Below are 16,318 nucleotides of genomic sequence, written 5' to 3'. Positions count from 1 at the left end.
GAGATGTCGTATCTGCTGGATAAAAGCAAGCTACATCACATCAGGGATTGTCCTAGAGCTGCCCTACAGTAACAATCAACTGACTAATATATGAAATACTTGCAGTAGCACAATAATAAACACAAAGCAAAAAAGTGTTTAGTGAAGATAAAAAACCTCATCAAAGTTTTAGTTTGGATAAAGGGAGACAGAGCACCAATCTAAACAAGTCTAAACCATCTGGCACCTCCACACTTGTAAGAACAGCATGACCAAAGTGATTGTAGGAGGAAACAACCTTGACTTCCTTTACATAGCTTAGTACTGAGAATAAAAGAAAAGAATGATTAGAATTATTTGTGCTTCTTCTTCTTTCGGCTGCTCCCTTTAGAGGTCGCTACAGTGGATCATCCGCCTCCATCTCTCTATTTCTAGCATCCTCCTCAGTCACACCAACCCCCTGCATGTCCACCTTCACTACATCCACAAATCCTTTCTGTGGTTGTCTGAAAACATCATCCACGGAGACTCTTGCCTGATCTCATCTGTCAGCCTCTCCATCACCAGTGCAAACAAGAAGGGGCTCAGAGCCTCTCTCTGATGTAATCTCAACCCATCACATACTTCTCTGCCCCTCAGGACTTTCTTATGCAGCACCACAGTTACTCTCTTCGCACCTTATCATAGCCTTCACTCCTACCCTCTCTATGCCTCCCGTCTCCATCCTCTTCAGAGTTGCCTCACTTCCTTCTCTAATTCAATTTTCGTCCAAAGTACTCCTTCTCCCTTCTCAACACACTTTCTTCACATTAGCACATTTCCATCTCTATACTTGGTTACTCTCTTCCAGCACAATTTATGTGCCTTGCCATTCATTAAAAATCATTTTCTCCTTAGTGTCCAGCCTCACATACAACTCACTACAAGCCTTTTCCTGTGCCAGTGACACCTCTCTCTTTGCTGTGCACCTAGCCTTTTAGTACTCCTTCCTTCAGCTCCCTGACTATCCCACTCTTTCTTTGCCAGTCTCTTCCTTGAATACATTCCTGAATCTGTTATTATTTGTGCAATGAAAATTAAATCAAGAAAGATTTTGCTTTTACAGTCTCACTGCAGGTTGATACATTATAAGCACGCCTGTGGTTCACATAAGCATTAAAAGCTTGTATTACTCCCTGATGTTTTGCCTGTTAGCATGTGCAGCAGCTGGAGAAGGACTCCTAGCTGAAGACAGGACAGCTTCTCGATGTGCAGATTGGTCGTCTTCTACGAAGAAGCAAAGGAGAAAAACCCCAAATTAAACAGAACAACTACTTCTAATAACAAACAGACGTCTCTCTAAAACCGTGGCAGCAGTTCACCATGTCAAATGCTTTCTTGTCGTGCACAGTGACTATAACAATCAGCCCCACTGGCTGCACTGTCCTGCAGTGACATAAGTTAATTCAGCATTGCTATAAAACAATGAGACTATTACGTTTGACCTGTACTTGCAGAATACATTCCAAAGCTTTTGTTTCCTAAAGCATTCGTCCTTCTTTGTGAGCAGTTTGTGACAAAAGAAAAGCCCAGAAACAGGCACCAGTTCAAAGGCATTTCTCAGATGATTTGCTGTAAACTTGAATACAAGCACAGATGAATAAATGTCTTGTAAAACATTGTACTGAATACATTCTTCACTACGAATATCAAATTAAGATCACACGTTAACAGCCCAGAGTTAGTATCGTGTCTTTGCCTCACCACATCTGGGGGTTAACTGGGTTAAATTCAACATAGCAGCATCTCTAAATGACTGATTCTAAGCCTGGCACAAAAGATAGAAATCCCTGTTGTTCTGGCATCTTATGCCTGCACACATTACCCTGCTGTTCAGTGGTGCCTGACTGCAATACCTGTTTACCAGATTGTAGTGGGTCTCGTGTGAATCTGTGCAACCCATCTGAACCTCCAGTTGTCACCGCTCTTTCCTCAGACACCAACGTAAGGCTGACAGCAAACTGAACACTTCCTGTTGATCATCTGAAGCACGACAGGGGACTGAAGGCAGGGCAGGGATCAGGAAAATAAAGGTTTATAATTTGCACAAATCTTACCCTGCTGGCTGGGAATTTCATTGGGTGGTGGGTGGTTTGGTGCTGACACTGAGCAATTCTGTGAATGCATTTTTATTTATTTATAGAGTTGTCATACAGGGCAAAATGTGAAAAAATTTGCAGTCTTTGTAATGAGTTACTCAGAGTTCTAGACGAGCGCTGGCTAAAAACAGAGGAGGGCCTAGATGGCGCAAGATTTGCCAGCTTTTTCTGCAAGGTTGGGATGGGCGGAGAGGGCTGCCTCTGCAGGACGACAACTAGATTCTTTCTTTGTCATTCTTTGACAACGACACAGCGAGCTGAAGCGCTCCTGTCTTTTCAGGCTTACTGTACCTCATAATTCGACCGTGAGTCTCTCTCCACCCTGGTGGCCTGAGGTACCTTCTTAGTCTCTTTTTCCTGCCTCACCACCTTTTCCTCCTTCTGCTGACGTGTTTCAGCTTCATGGATCCTGCCTTGGTTTTTCAGCTTATGCTGCAGAGTAGATAAAACTATCTCTCAAAGTCCACTCCATTGTGATACATATATATTTAACATTACTGTTTCTCATTTTCTAAAGCTTAAAACAACACTAATTTGCTTTAAGACCAAGAGTGCAGCAGGTCAACTATCACAGTAAATATAAGGACTTTTTGTTAATAGGTTGTTGCATTTGCTTTGTAATGCTGACTTCACACAAACTGGACGGCAACACGTTTTTCAACTCGAGCAATCTAAACATCACCACAGTTAAATCAAACCAGTCGTCGTCTGATTTTTGTTATGTTTAAAAACTATAGTGTCACCGTCTGCCTGAGAAATATTCTGCTACAAGTGGGCTTTGGTATTGTTTTTCTCTCCCTCTATCGCCTGGGCGGAGGCCATTGTGGGCTCCCGCCTTTGGCCTACATACCTGGGAGATGGTGAACACCTGCGTCTCATTAACCGGCCTCTACTTACGGGAAGAAGTTAGACTGCTCTTTGCTGGATTGTTGCTTGACTCATGTTAGTGAAGTCCTGGCTAGGACACTAGTAATCTAGTTCTCTTGGATTTTGAATCTTGTGCTAACACGTCGTTTCCCTGTGTACAGACACCCTGGACCTGCCCTTGTTCCTTACAGAAATTCTGGTACGAGAGAGGAGTGAGAGACTGGTGAGACGCCAAGAGAGACAGAAGGAGAGTGAGTGTGTTCCCCCTGCTTTTCCCTGCAGATTCCCTGGAGACCTGATCCCTGCACCCTTGTCTATAGCACTTTGACACTGTCGCACATTTAACTTGGTCTAACACAGGGCCATATAGGTTTTTCCCCTCTTAATAATAAACAACTTCATTTAGGAATTGCATTTTGTGTTTATTTGTGTCATCTTTGTTTAATATTTAAATGTATTCATCAATTTCAGAGAAAGCTCACATACTCAATACCAACAAGAAGAAAGAAAGAACTACAAATGACTAAAGTTGCAGTGAGGAAGTGAGATCTGACTAATGACAGGAAGTAAAAAGAGTCATCAGTTCAGAGACTGTGACGGTTGAGATCGACAACAAGAAAGACGTGAGGCAGAGAAGCACGATGGATGAATTCAGATGGATTCAAATGTTTTTTATCTCTGATGCTGATGATTCTGATTCCAGGTAAGGATACAGGAAACATTTTATTAGCAACAAAACTAAATATTATCAGTATTACTATGGTCAATAAACTTTACAGTAAATAAGAAAGCTGAGCATGTACTGTTGTTTTAGGGAAATATGGGACATGTTTACAGACCCGAGTCTAAAATCTTCGCTCTGATTGTAAAACTGCTGCATTCTAATTTATCTTTCATATTTCTCATCAATCTTCTCAACAGTATCTGAAACTGAAATATCCATTTTTATGAAAGTTGGAGATGACGTCACTCTGCCTTGTCTAAATGTGATAGATGAGCAGAATAACTGTGACAGTACTGAATGGACCTTTGTTTCAAGACACAAAACAACAGTAGAGCTGATCACACTTGGACAGACAAAGTCAAATCAGACAGACTGAGTGTTACAGCGAACTGTTCTCTGGTTATTAAGAAGCTCACATTTGAGGAAGTTGGTCTTTATTCATGCCTACAGTACAAATTAGGAGAAATACAAACTCTAAACGCTCTGGTTCATCTGTCTCAGGTTAATCTTTTTATTATTAGTCATTGGGAAGCACCTACAAAGAAATCCGTCACAATGAGAACCTGTTCAAACCATTTGATTTTGTGACCAAAGGTGCTGGTGTAATGACTTGTAATTGTGACAGCCCTGACACTTTGATATAAGTACTTGCTTTTGATGAATATATTATCTGTTTTGATTAAGGGACTTGCTTTTGAAGCATTGACTACTTATTTTGAGCAACTGACTTTTCTTTTTGATGAGGTGACTCACTTTTGCGAGTTATCCAACATGTTTTGCAGTTTGCACCAATTGTTTTGAGAAGAGCCTTAGTAGTGGTGCAGAGATCAATTCTGTTGTGAGAAATGCACCAAAGCAACTGAGAAAAACTGTAAACTGCTCTGTGGTGACATATGGACAGTGTCATCACACCGTGAATTGGCTGATTAAACGTCAAGATATGAACAAAGATGACAAAGAAATACTGACCTCACAGACTGACTGCTCCACTACTGTGACCCTTTGGAAGTCTCACTATATCTATCCATCAAGATATGAGAAAATGAAGTGTGACGTGACTGATGCTAACACAGGAAGTGTGCAGCTGTTTACCTTTAGCTGTCAGACCTCAGATGAGGAAACAGGTGAGCTCACGATCAGCTGTTTAAAACAACTAAAAATAGCTAAAATATTAATTAGATGTATTTCAGGTGTTTGGGCAAAATAGCTTTTGTTGTGTTTATAATTTTGGGGCGATCGTGGCTCAAGAGTTGGCAGTTTGTCTTGTAATCGGAAGGTTGCCGGTTTGAGCCCCGGCTCCGACAGTCTCGGTCGTTGTGTCCTTGGGCAAGACACTTCACCTGTTGCCTACTGGTGGTGGTCAGAGGGCCCGGTGGCGCCAGTGTCCGGCAGCCTCGCCTCTGTCAGCTTGTGGGGATAGGTTAATTGATTAATCCAAAGTGCCCATAGGTGTGAATGTGAGCACGAATGATGTCTTTGTGTGTTGGCCCTGCGACAGACTGGCGACCTGTCCGGGGTGTACCCCGCCTCTCGCCCTATGACAGCTGGGAGAGGCTCCAGCACCCCCCGCGACCCTAAGAAGGATAAGTGGAAGCGAACGGATGGATGGATGGATGGAAGGGGAGACCTTGGCAGTACAATAATGGTAACATTTAACAATTTCAACCTAACACTCAAAAACACAAAAGAAAAGAAAACTAAGAACTAATGGAAAGAATATAACTGAAACCACAGGTAATAATAAACACAATGCCAATTTATTTGTCTCACAATCTGATACATTTGGTTTTGGGTTTTTTGCTTGTTTTTCACAGGTACATTATGATAAAGATGATGTTTCAATAAAGTATGAAAGCACTGGAGGCTCTGGTGTTTCTGTCAGATACCACTGATCCACAACATCAGCTCAGCAGAAAAAAACTGCTGTCGTATTATCAGTATAATCTTATCTAGTTTAATAGATTTAATCCTATTGTTACGGCTCTGGCCATCTTTTGAATCACAGTGGCTGGATTTTGCTGGCAGCTGCTGATTGGTTCCATCATCAAGTGGCTGTTTTAAAAATCCTCTCCAGCAGTCTCCCCGGCAGTAGCTGACAGCAGCAGCAGGCCCGTCCTTGGCCTCCAAACCATCTATGACAGATCTGGGTGTGTGATTTCAGAGAACTGCCAAGTTTTGTATTTAGTGTGTTGATACTTTGACTTTTAACTAAGCACTGAAGCAGAAAGAGAGAACTGCCTTATTATTTTCTATCATTTTTTTCCCTTGTTTATTCAATTAGTGAGTTGGGGGTAGCGCTCGGCTTTTGTTTGTTTTAGATTTCTAAATGACCGTTATGGGTTTTGTAGCATGAGTTTATTGACCGTTAAATACCATTAAATCTGTATCAGTTTCTTCCTTCTTATTGCTTACAATAATGTCATCTGGAGATAAAATGTTTTTCTATTCATTTGTTATCTGCCCACAACTAGTTTTGCTCTAAATGAATGCCTGGCTCATTAGGTGTTTGTCTGGTCTCTAGATTTATTTGTCTTTTTTCATTTCCTATTTTATTTTGGTTAGTTTTCTTTCATTTCTTGGTAGCTTTACTAACACCTTTGCCAACTCTGCCGTGATTGCCTTGAGCTGGGTGTATTTACCTTCACCGGTTTCTGCCTCCCAATTTGTGTCTTGTCTTCCCTTTGCCCTTTTTAGTTTACTGCCTTTGCTGTGATAGTTTCCCTAACTAATCTTATATTCCTTGCGTCAAGCTGGATTTTGATTTTGGGTGTCCTGTTTTTACTGTTCTTATTTTGTATTTAGCCAAAAGAAAAAAATCCACTGTGTAACTTGAATAATACCGACAGGCCTGTGACTGAAACACTGGTTATCACAAATAAGGTGTTCGTGATATATTTGTTGAATTTAATTTGCTGAACTCTAGGGTTTTAAACACTAGAGCATATTGATGAGCATATTAATATATTATATATAACATATTAATGAGCATACTTATTTACCAATTTCACAGATTATTGTTAAATGCTACTGCTGATAACCCCTGAACCACAGCCTCTATTCTCACCACTTACCGTTTTCTGTCAGAAACCAAGAGTGTCGCTACGAACCCAAAACATTTGGGGGCCTTACCTTCCCTTAATTTTTTTAGATTTTCACTTGTAACAGCAGATTCTTAAAAAAACAGTAAAATGAGCACACCACATTGTAACGAACACACTTCCTCTCCACCTCATCAGGGGGAAATTACTTAAGATTAACGGTGAGGAACTGTTGGGTTTCACTCCAATAGCATTATCTGCTATATTTCCTGTACCTGCAGTTGTAAAATCAATTCATCTCACTTATGTTGGTTAAGGAGTTGAGTCTGACACATTAACTGTCATGCACCTTCTGATTTAAAATATTTAAAAAAGGGGAGCTGCATTATTCCAAAAAATATCTCACATTCGACTTCTTTATTCATTATTTTCTTTTCAATGTCAAACACATCAATGTCACAAATCAACTGTGAGAATGACAAAAATATGAACCTGCCAAGTCTTCATATAAATTTCCTTTAGAAAAAATGTTTCAGAAAAGCTGATTTACTCCAGCTGTGTAACATTATCATCAACATAAATGAGAGACGACTAAAAATTGCTAAATTTGTGGTGAAACATGACAAATGACAGGAAGTACAAACCGTCCTGAAGGGTCATCAGTTCAGAGACTGTGACAGTTGAGACTGAGAACAAGAACGAAGTGAGACAGAGAAGCAGAATGGATGAATTCAGATGGATTCAAATGTTTTTATGTCTGATGCTGATGATTCAGATTGTAGGTAAGGATAGAGGAAACATTTTTATAGCAGTGAAATAATAATCGTATCAATATTATTACAATCACTTACCAATAACATGAATAAGACAGCTGAGCATGATCTGCTGTTTCAGGGAAGCATGTTTATAAAGTTGTTTCTAAATTGATTTTCACTCTTATTGTAAAAAGTGCTGTATTCTAATGTTTTTTTATTGGTTTTCTTCAATGAAGATTGTTGATGACGTCATTCAGCCTCGTCTAAATGTGATGACCAGAATAACTGTGATGGTACTAAATGTTTTTTTATTTCAAGAAACTAACAGCACAGCTGATCAACCTTCGACAGATCGGTGAAAAGGCCACAACTAAACCAGACAGATTGATTATTGAGGTGAAATGTTCTCTCTCTGTTATAAAGTATTACCCTATTTACTCAGCAGGATACAACACAGTGAAGTGTGAGGTGACTGATACAGACACAGGAAGAGTGCAGCCATTTACCTTCAGCCCTCAGGTGAGGAAACAGGTGAGCTCACGATCAACTGTTTAAGATGACCTCAAATATTAGTTTGATAGATTTTACATTTTTAAGATCTTTTTTTCATTAACAACTTGTGAAATAATGACACACTTTTTGGTTTGCTTTTGTCATTTATTCAGCTGAAGCAAACACAACAAAGGAACCAGCGAGAAAAACTGAAAGCAGCACAAAATCAGAACCAAACACAATCAGCAATCCTTCAAAATCACGTAAGATTATGATGATTAAGCAGGAAAAACACGTTTTCTTTTAGAGTTTTAAGGAGAGTTCATACTTTAGTTTACATCTTTTTTCCTAATGAATATTATTTACATTTTGATGACAGAAAATCACTTACCTATCCTATAGGAAACTTAAGATGTAACATTTGATATGATGGTGTGGTTTTGGCAGGAAACATTGTTCACTTGAGTATCATGGCTGTTAAATGGTGTGAAACGTTTTTCAAACATTAACATGCAAAAATGTTTCAAATTTGTTTTGTCTGCTTTATCGCAGCTATTTCGTGGTACATCAATGGAGCTATTGGTTTGGTCGCACTGCTGATAACAGCTGTGTGTCTCATCATAAGGAAAAGAATGAAAGGTGAGAACATTTACAGATACAACATTTGTAAGTTGTTCTATGAATGTTAGAGTTGACTGTTTTTGTCTTTCCAGGAAACAAAATGCAGAAGAATGAAAATCCTGTGAGTTTTGAAACATATAATTAAATATTCCTATATCTGCCACTAAAAAGACAATTAAATAAACCGCTCATCTTTGAGGGAGTGTTAACAAGAACTAAACTGCCTTCATAGAAATGCTTTTCCACCAGATGTAACCGCACTATTGTCTGTTTTTCAGGGACTGAGTTCAAACCCTGCAGAGACTCAAACCAATCAGAACTCGGTGAGATCACCCACTACACCTAGAGTTAAAAACACTTCTTCTTATTCTCTAAAAAATTGTAAATGCATGACACTAACTGAAAAAGCATCCAAAAGATAAGAAAGTTAGGCCAAAAATAAAATCAGTAGACCACACCATGAATCGTAAAACCTGAAGTAAGAGGTCAAAACACAAATGCAATATCTTGAGACACCATTTCTGAGAAATTAAAGTGATGAATGAAGAGTTGTTTATGTTGCATTACAGTGAGACATATTTTCAAGGATAGCTGTTGGCAAAGTAGGATCCAAGTGCAGAACTCAAATCCATGTTAAACTTAAAAAGCAGCTTTATTGCTGACCTTAGCAGGCCAAAATGCAAAACACAAAATAATTCAGGCAACACTAAAAATCTGGAAGTCACAAACTAGCCTCTAAGGAACATAGAACATAACAAAGAACAGAAGCAAACTGGGGCTTTAAATACACATGAGGAGATTAGGCCATAGTGGAGACTAGGAACTCAGTTGTACGGTGGCCCTGAGAGGCCACTGCAACTTAAGAAAACACCAGCAATAAGAAAAATGCTGCAAAAGCACACAAAACACAACGAAAAGAGGAAAAACGACAACGGAAATAGGAAAAAACAGATTTCCAAAAGCACAACGTGTTTCTGGGGAGACAATAACCCGACGGACCAGTTGCAGGAACCAAAATATGCTAAGAATTGCGCTGGGAGACACTTAAAAGAAGTGGAGGATTTATCGGTTTTGTGAGGAAAGAAAAGATGAGTGGTATATGTGTTAGCCTAACTATTAGCCTAAAAATCCATCATCAGTATTATATGAATCATGATAAAACACACCTAGCATGTTTTGCGTCCCTGCAACTGGTCCGTCGGGTTATTGTCTCCCCAGAAACACTTCCCTTTGCTTTTGGAAATCTGTTTTTTCCTATTTCTGTTTTCGTTTTTCCTATTTACGTTTTTTTTCCTATGTCTGTTACCATTTTTCTTATTTCTATTTTGTTTTGTGTGTTTTGCAGTGTTTTTTTTATTGGTAAATGGACTGATTCTTATATAGCAATTTTCTACTCTCCCAGTGCTTTGACTACTGTAGGGGCACTGTAGGGGTGGCTGTAGCTCAGGTGGCAGAGCAGGTCAGCCACTAATCAGAAGGACGGTGGTTCAATCCCAGGCTGCCTCCTGGCTGCATGCCAAATATCCTTGGGCAAGATACTAACCCCATGTTTGCCTACTGGTGGTGGTCAGAGGGCCCGGTGGCGCCAGTGTCCGGCAGCCTCGCCTCTGTCAGTGCGCCCCAGGGCAGCTGTGGCTACAATGTAGCTTGCCATCGCCAGTGTGTGAATGTGTGTGTGAATGGGTGAATGACTGAATGTAGTGTGAAGCGCTTTGGGGTCCTTAGGGACTAGAAAAGCGCTATACAAATGCAGGCCATTTAAACAACATGCCTCATTCACCCATTCATACAAGCACTTCTAAAGGTATAGGTCAATTGAAAAATCTAAATTGCCCATAGGTGTGAATGCAGCAGTGAATGTGAGCGCGAATGGTTGTCTGTCTCTGTGTGTTGGCCCTGCGACAGACTGGCGACCTGTCCAGGGTGAACCCCACCTCTCGCCTTATGACAGCTGGGATAGGCTCCAGCAACCCCGCGACACTAAAAAGGATAAGTGGATGGATGGATATTACTGAGGAGTCAGCATGTTTTTCTCTTCATTGTTTAGGTGGATCCTGAAGTTTCCTATGTCACCATCAGCAACACCTAGAAAACCAAGATAAGGTGTTTTGTTTAGTGATATGTTTGTTTGTTTGTTATTATTTTATCTATATATCAGACAGCTTTTTTCAGGTTCGTGTTGATGATGAAATGATGCAGTGACTTCTGCTCTACTGTCAATTTTAAAATAACATAGTTCAAGCTGTTGAAAAAAAAGAATTTGCATTTAATGGAAAGACAATTCTTGAATATTGTTTATGGGTCCAACAGATTTAAAGAAACACCAGTTTTTGGGAGAGTGCCCAGCTACATTATAATACACTTATTTTTCCTTTTTTTAAATGAAAATATAATTGGTACCAGGAGTTCTTTGCTATGGATATGAGCAGTTGCTCTAAGAGAAGGCTGGATAGAAAACATACAACTAAAACTATTGCTATTGCTAGACTATTGAACAGCACACAGGATTCAGTGCCATGGTCCTAGAGTTTTGAGTTGTATTTGAGTTTCAAATTTGTGTTCTGAAGATCTTCCTTAGCTTCTATTTTTATTATTTATTACCTGTTTTTACTGTTCATCTTATTTTGAATTTTTCCTCTGTCAAAAGAAAAGAAATCCAAAGTATTGAAAGGAATCTATGCTCTTTATTTTGTTCTCATTTTTATGATGATGGGTAGGTTGACAGTTGAGGTCAGGCAGGAGTCTCTGGTCTATTATGTTTGTGGACAACATTAAGAAACAGGTGAAAGACGGCCTGTAGCGGTGGAGGAGTGTTCTGGAGAGAAGTTGTGTGAATGAGAGGGAGACAGGTTTAACAGAGATGCTGCAGGGAGTAGAGGTAATATAGGTGGAGAAATTCAAATACCTGAGGTCAATGAGCCAAAGCAACATTTATGATGTTATTATCATTGTGTAACCACATCATTTCTTTAGGGATTAATACATTTTTCTGATTCTGATTATGTTTTGTTTTTGTCGTCCAGCCACTGATCAGCAACATCAACTCAGCAGAGAAAACTGCTGTTATATTATCAATGTCATCTCATCTGGTTTTATAGGTAAATATAAACTAGATGAGAACTTTAAAGCAATGTTAATAGTTTTTGTGTTTCACGCTGTTGTTATTTTAATCTGATAGAAGATGTGTATTCAAGTCTTAATCCTCTCTTATAATATGACTGTTGTTAAATGCCTTTAATGCCTTTATAGTTTGTGTAAGTGAAATATGTGCAGTGTCAAAAGTCCAGTATGAGTTTTATAACATGTCTTTCATGATGATTAAATAGAATCTGAATCAATATCTTGAATATTCTTTTTTATAGTAATGTAATCTGGAAAATATGCATTTCTATTAATTTGGTGAAATTCTATTTTTGCAGAACAAATTTTAAACTCTCACAGTTTATGTCTGAGCACTTTTTTGTGTATTATTCCTTTTGTCCGCCAGAGGTCCTCAGTTTTCCAGTATTTGCACAGTCACCTGTTAGAGACTTAGAAACTTAGACTTAGAGCTTTTTATTGTCATTGTGCAGTTTCTTGCACAGCGAAATTGGGTAGCTGAACCACAAAGGTGCTAAAGTAAGAAGAGAAACCAATATACAACGAAGGCGGAAAATAAATAAATAATTAAATAAATAGAATAAAATAAAAAACAGTGTATATGTATACATATGTGAGTGGAACTATATACATGGTGTATGTGTAGGAAACATTGAAACAGACTGGGACCAAAATAATTGCACATAAGCCAAAAATATTGCACAGAACATGGAAAGACTGAGATATTGCACATAGATGATCAACAGCAGTGTCAGGGTGGATGTGTTGGGGAAGTCTTTACACACTCTTAGTTTGCATTAAGAGTTCTGACAGCCCACGAGCAGAAGTTGTTCTTTAGTCTGTTGGTTTTGCACCTGATGGATCTGAGCCTTTTTCCAGAGGGCAGGATGTTGAAGAGGTGGTGGTTAGGATGGAGGTGGTCCTTTATAATTGCCCTGGCTCTGGAGAGACATCTTGAGCTGGCAATTAAGTCCAGGGAGGGGAGTGGACAGCCGATCACCTTCTCTGCAGTTCTGATGACCCTCTGTAGTCTCTTCTTGTCAGCTGTTGTGCAACCAGCGTACCACACAGGGATGGCGTGCACCAGCACACTCTCTATAGTGGCACGGTAGAAGGACACTAGGAGGTCAGTCTGCAGCCTGTTCCATCTCAGCACCCTCAAGAAATGGAGGCGCTGCTGGGCTTTCTTCACTAGAGCTGATGTGTTTGTGGACCAGGATAGGTCCTCGGATATGTGGGTGCCGAGGAACTTAAAGGAGGACACCCTCTCCACATAGTCACCTTTTATGGAGAGGGGAGGAGGGTCAGTTCTTGTTTTGCGGAAGTCCATGACCACTTCCTTGGTTTTCTTGGTGTTTAGCGTGAGGTTATTGTAGTTACACCATTCTGACAGTCGCTGGACCTCATCCCTGTAGGCGGTGTCATCATCGTTGGTGATGAGCCCCATCAGAGTGGTGTCGTCTGCAAATTTGATGATGATGTTGCAGGGGTGCGTAGGGGTGCAGTCACTGGTGTAGATGGGGTATAATAATGGACTCAGCACACATCCCTGTGGTGAGCCAGTGCTGAGTGACAGGGTGGATGATTGCTGGGTGCCAACCTTGACTGACTGTGAACGGTCTGTGAGGAAGTTTTTGATCCATGCACATGTGGAGGGGGGGAGTCCAAGTTTACCAGCTTGTCTATAAGAATGTCTTGGATGATAGTATTGAGCTGAAATCAATGAAGAGCATCCTTACTGATGTCCCAGGATTCTCCAGGTGATGCAGAGCGGAGTGGAGAGCAGTGGAAATTGCATCCTCTGTGGACCTATTTGCCTTGTAGGCAAACTGGTGGGGGTCGAAGCTGGGTGGGAGGCAGTCCTTTATGTGTTTTAGGACCAGCTTCTCAAAGCACTTTGCAACCACTGGAGTCAGTGCGATGGGTCTGTAGTCACTGAGGCTACTGATGGTGGTGGACTTGGGGACTGGGACTATTGTTGACAATTTCAGGCAGTGAGGGACAGAGGCATGTGTCAGGGAGAGGTTGAATAGTCTGGTGAACACAGGAGCCAGCTGGTCGGCGCAGGCCTTGAGCACTCTACCAGCAGCTTTAATGACACCACTCCCAAGACTTGTCTCAATTTTCAATTTTGTGCCTCCTCATCTCAGAATCAGAATCAGAATCAGAATGGGTTTTATTGCCAAATGTTGAGCAGGTTTACAACATTAGGAAATTGCTGCGGTGCTTCAGTGCAAACATGCTGTCATAAATTGCGCTTAAATAGACATGAAAAAAATAAAAGTAAGAATAAGAATTAAAAGTGCTACGTAGAAAGATATATGCATGAGATATACATGAGATATATACATGAGAATAAGAATTCAAAGTGCTACGTAGAAAGATATATACATGAGTGCAGGTGGTGATCAGTGCCAAAACATGGAATCATGCAGTGAACACAGCGTAGGGTCATGAGTTAGTGGTGGGGACAGTCGTACGTTTATTGTTCATGTGTCCAACAGCAGAGGGGAAGAAACTGTTCTTATGGCGAGAGGTTCTGGTGCGAATGGACCGGAGCCTCCTGCCTGAGGGGAGCAGGTCAAACAGACTGTATCCAGGGTGAGAAGGGTCAGCTGAGATCCGAGCTGCACTCCGCAGTGTCCTGGAGGTGTGCAGGTCTCCTGTGTCCTCCTGCTCGTGAGCTGCAAATCATTTTCAGTAAACCAAGTAAACCATGTTAAAGGATGTTTTAACTCAGAGGAAAGAGAGGAGAGGAGACTTGCTGCAGGAGGTATAATCAAGGATGCACAGATGTGTCCTTTGCAGAAACCTTTGCTTCACAACCCTGGTACACATCTTCTGCTTGCTTGGTCACAATTTCTGTTTTAAATATATCAATAAAACACCAACAGATAGTTTGAGTCTGTCCTGCCTCCTTCCTGCTCTCCTCACACAACTGTGAAAGACTGAACACAAACTCTCTAAACCCTTAAACCGATTTCATACTGTCAGCGTTCAACAATTGTGATAATAGTTTGTGTTTCTGATGTTTAACTGTCCGTTATTATAAAGTCAAACCTCATGAGCTCTGCTGCTGTTGTAGCCACACTCTCACCAAAACACTTTCAGTTCTCAGAAACGTCTTCAGTTCAACAATGAGGAAGAGGAGCGTCTCAGACCTGCTTTATGTTCTGTAGCTGCAGCTGTGTAATCAAATGATCTATTAGACATCAAAAGTCCAACTGTGGTGGCGGAGGTGTTTGACCCTTCAACAGAACCTTGTTATGTGCTTTCATTTTCTTACATTTTAAAGAAAGAGAAGCTGCATTAATAGAAACATTTATCTTAAACTTCACACATTCAACTTCCTCAGTCGTCTGTTTATTTTCAGGGAGTGAAACACATGAAGCTTAAGTTCAGCCTTCACGAGTACAATGAGGAAGACTTATAATCACACTTCTGTCTACTTCCTGGGTGTTTAGTGGCCAGAGCTTTTCATCACTTCCACTTTCGAACACTGTCCAGCTGATTGCTGACATCACTGGTCAAGTCCAATCGTCTTTCTCCCGGCCTTCTTCAAGACAATCAGCCTCCACTTCATGTACTTTAAATCTCCCTGCTCATCTTTCAATCTCCCTTCCAGACATGTTACTCAGCGCTCCATCCAATTCTCCATCTTAACCACCACCATGTCTGGACTGTGGGGGGTCCTGCCTAAATTCTTTCATCAGCTGGAATCCAATCAGCCGTGAAGGCCATCAGAGTCCAATCACCAAATAGCTTGACTGGATTCTGTTTATCAGTTAATCATCTTCAATTCATCCTAACAATCAGTATTTAAATCACTGTCAGTCTGTCACAAATGCTCTGTGGGAATAGACACAAAGTGCACCTGCTGAATGTGATTTCTCATTACAATAAATTATGTTTATAAAAATCATGAATTTCAGACACATGAAAAGCTGACATACTCAACCTATGAAACATTATCATCAGCAAAAATAACAACTGGATCCCTAAAGCTGTGATGAGGAAGTGACATCTCACTGATGACAGGAAGTACAAACAGTCTTACAGAGTCAACAGTTCAGAGGGTGTGACAGTCGAGATCAAGAACAAGAAAGAAGTGAGACAGAGAAGCACGATGGATGAATTCAGATGGATTCAAATGTTTTCATGTCTGATGCTCATGATTCAGATTGCAGGTAAGAAGACAGGAAACATTTAAATAGCAGTCAAACTAAATATTGTTCATATTATTACAGTCAACAACCTTTACAGTAAATAAGAGAGCTGAGCATGCTCTGTTTATGAACTTGTGTCTAAAATATCTTCACTCTGACTGTAAAAAGTGCTGTATTCTAATGTCTATCATATTTCTCTTCAATCTTCTCAACAGTATCTGTAACTGAAGCCTCCATGTTTATGAAAGTTGGAGATGACGTCACTCTGCCTTGTGTGAATGTGATAGATGAGCAGAATAACTGTGATGGGACTACGTAGAGCTGATCACACTTGGACAGATTGGTGAACAAGCTAAAACTAAATCAGACAGACTGAGTTACAGTGAACTGTTCTCTGCTCATAAAGAAGCTCACAGTCGAGGATGTTGGTTTTTATTAC

At 40.3% G+C, this 16,318-nt stretch overlaps 1 long non-coding RNA gene across 4 annotated transcripts; it reads left to right on the top strand.

Annotated features, from left to right (window-relative positions):
* The first annotated feature begins 3,546 nt into the window (after window positions 1–3,546).
* Window positions 3,547–11,952, top strand: LOC143412665 (uncharacterized). 4 transcript variants are annotated; one of them, XR_013093185.1, is made up of 8 exons: window positions 3,547–3,687; window positions 5,207–5,353; window positions 7,947–8,032; window positions 8,167–8,256; window positions 8,546–8,632; window positions 8,707–8,735; window positions 8,893–8,937; window positions 10,662–11,952. It is a non-coding gene; the product is annotated as an uncharacterized LOC143412665 (long non-coding RNA). The 4 variants fall into 4 exon arrangements; XR_013093187.1 differs by having other exon boundaries at window positions 3,552–5,353; window positions 10,662–10,717; window positions 11,638–11,952; XR_013093184.1 differs by having other exon boundaries at window positions 3,558–5,353.
* Window positions 11,953–16,318: the final 4,366 nt, after the last annotated feature.

This window comes from Maylandia zebra, linkage group LG15, assembly GCF_041146795.1.
Source record: "Maylandia zebra isolate NMK-2024a linkage group LG15, Mzebra_GT3a, whole genome shotgun sequence".
NCBI classification, from domain to species: Eukaryota; Metazoa; Chordata; class Actinopteri; order Cichliformes; family Cichlidae; genus Maylandia; species Maylandia zebra.
Note: the sequence above shows the minus strand (reverse complement) of the source record. Positions and strands in the feature narration are given on the sequence as shown.